Here is a 3,262-nt window from a genome sequence, read left to right on the forward strand (position 1 = left end):
TGTGATACCATTTTAATCGATTTTTCTAAAGCTGTTAAATTATTACTTGCAGGCCGTTAAGATTTGTGGTATTGTTAGTGAGCTTTCTCAAACTGCTTTTGGGTGGTAATATTAGCTGTAATGGTTATTTCTGACACTGCTGAATTGACTCTTGTATCTTGAGGTCTTTTTCTATAATAGCTGACTTGGACTTTTTTTGACATTTTGGTATCTTTGGAATTTGTTTTCTCCTGTAGGAACAAGAGGCAATGTTTGGAAGAAAGAGGCCTACTGAAATTGACTTCTAAATGTAAGTGTTTAAGGAAAACTGCAATATCAGATAAAAATAATTATTTATGGAAATTTTTCTCCTATGCCTGTAAAAAGTGTTGACAGAATATTGTATTATACTGGTCAGTAGTAGGATACCTGGATATCAGGACACTTAAGAATGCAATTCATATTTGAATGTATGATGCATAATTTTTTATAGCTGTATATTTTAAGTGAGAATAAAAGTAATTTGATTACTTAGGGATGAAAAAGTTTCTATTGTGTCTTAGAGGCTGGTATATTGTATGTAATACTGATTTCTATAATACTGATCTGTTTCACTGATCTAAAATGGGTAATCCTCTGCCACAATTGTGTCAATGTTGTTAATTATTTGCATTTTACAGTGGAGGAATGATAGAGTAACTCATACTAATTTCAGCTAATAAAACACCGAGATGGGCAGAGAGTGCATGTATGTTCTTTTGGGTCTAAAAGGCTCACTTGTGGTGCATAACACTTTTGTGCACGTGTCATATAAACGTTGGGAGAGTCACCTTGCATAGTACTTATATATGTTGGATATCCAGGAGTTAGTTGAAGAAAAGCTTATTTTCATAGTAACTGACAGTAATTGATAGTAACATATGGTCAGGAAAAAACAGCTGTTCCTCTCTGTTTTTTACCCTTTCCTCTCCCTTTCCTCTCTAATTACTCCCCATCTCTGCCTGACTGGACTTGTAGCTTCTTGGCTTGGTTGTTGTGTCTAGATTTGTAGCCATGAAAGAAGGGTGACTGCTTTTAAAGAAGTCTTTGCTAGTGTAGCTTTCAGGCATACCTTAAAGGATTAGTAGCAACATGCTATCTTCAAGCAGGAGGAAGAAGAAGCAGGCTTGAATATAACCTGTTCAAAGTTCTTGATCTTGTGAGTTAAAGAAGCCTAAATTTGCAGCTGACGGGGAGTTTCAGTCAGTAAATAGTTAAAAATGAATGCAAAGGCTTTACTTGAGGTAGATGAATTAATAATATTTCGGAAATGAGCACTGTGATAGAATGGAGTCCACCTGAATGTGACTTACCGCTGAGTTGTTCTATTGATGCAAGTTTACCAAAATTTATGTGATATAAAATGACTGAGTCCCTTATGGAAAAATGAGATATAATCTGAATCCTAAAATAGCAGTATTTTCACTTCAGTGACTGTCCAGTTTGTATTGGTCAAAAATACAGTATTTCACTCTTACAGGAGCAGGAAGAGACACTTGCTGGGTTGAGGTCAGGCTGCAAAAGATTTTAAGTCAGGGAAGAAACACCTCTGCAATAAACTTCATTCCTGTCCCTTTGCAGTCTGCACCACTGGTTGCTCAGCTTGTTTTTCTCATTACTTGAGTACTATGTGAGAAGTGTGGTGTAGCTATGGCTTTAACATTTCATGAGGGAATACACTAGTGTAGCACTCTGCCTTCACAGCACCTTTGTTACTGGACACATGTGTGGACAAAACCAATTTAAAAAAATGCTGCAGAAAACCCACACCTTTCCTTCCTCGTGTCTGTGATATTCTATGCTTTCATTGGTTTTGACTTGATACCAAGTAGAGAAAGTGAATATAGAAAGAATTGATATATTTTAGTTTTGAAGAACACAATATCTCATGGATTATGGGGGCTTCACTGTGCTTCCCATCTCTGTCTTCCCGCACAGGGGGCTGGGTACCCAGAGTACTGCTGGATTTCCTACTAAAGACTGAGGCAAAAAGAGCATTAAGTACCTCAGCCTTTTCCTCATCACTGGTCACTGTTTCTCCCCGCATCTACTAAATGGTAGAGAATCTCCTTCGTCCTCCTTTTGTTGCTAATGCATTTATAGAAACCTTTTTATTGTCTTTAACAGCACTAGCTAGCTAAAGTTCCAGCTGTACTTTGGCCCTTCTAATTTTCTCCCTGTACAACCTCACAGTAGCCCTGTACTCCTCCTGAGTTGCCTGCCCCTTCTTCCAAAGACCATAAACTCTCCTCTTTTTTTCTGAGCTCCAACCAGAGCTCTCTGTTCAGCCAGGCTGGTCTTCTTCCCTGCTGACTTGTTTTCCAACACATGGGGGCAGCCTGTGCTTGCACTTTTTGAAGAGTTCCTTCTTGAAAAGTGTACAGCCTTCCTGGACTCCTTTACCTTTCAGAACTGCCTCCCAGGGAACTCTGCCAACCAAGTCCCTAAACAGGCCAAAGTCTGCCCGCCAGAAGTCCAAAGTGGCAGCCCTCCTCCTTACTCCTTCAAGGACTGAAAACACTATCATTTCATGATCACTATGCCCAAGACAGCCTCCAACCATCACATCCCCCACAAGACCTTCTCTGTTCGCAAACAGCAGGTCCAGCAGGGCACCTTTGCTTATCGGGTCCTTCCCCTGCTGTGTCACGACGTTATCTTCCACACAGTCCAGGAACTTCCAGGACTGTTCCTTCTCTGCTGTGTTGTATTTCCAGCAGATATCCAGGAAGTTGAAGTCCCCCACGAGTACAAGGGGAAGTAAACACAAGGCTTCTTCCAGCTGCTTATGGAATATTTTGTCTTTCTCTTCATCCTGGTTTGGTGCTCTGTAACAAACTCCCACTATATCTGACTTGCTGGCCTTCCCCTTGATTCTCATCCATAAACACTCAACCCTATTGTCACAATTGTTAAGCTCTGGACAGTCAAGGCCTTCCTTAACATACATGGCCAGCCCACCACCTTTCCTTCCTTGCCTTTCCCTTCTGAAGAACTTATCTATGGCAGCACTCCAGTTGTGTGACTCATTCCACCATGTTTCCATGATAGCTACTGTATCGTAGTTACCCCAATGCACAACGGCTTCCAGTTCCTCCTGCTTATTGCCCATGCTGTGTGCATTACTGCAGACACTCTTCAGTCGGGCTCAAGGTCCTGCCACCTTTTCACAGGGAGAAGTCAGGCGCTTCCATGGTTACTAACACTTCAGTGACCCTTGCACCTTGGTTCCTGCATGGAACTC

Source organism: Mesitornis unicolor, unplaced genomic scaffold, assembly GCF_000695765.1.
Source record: "Mesitornis unicolor isolate BGI_N332 unplaced genomic scaffold, ASM69576v1 scaffold2979, whole genome shotgun sequence".
Classification (NCBI taxonomy): Eukaryota; Metazoa; Chordata; class Aves; order Mesitornithiformes; family Mesitornithidae; genus Mesitornis; species Mesitornis unicolor.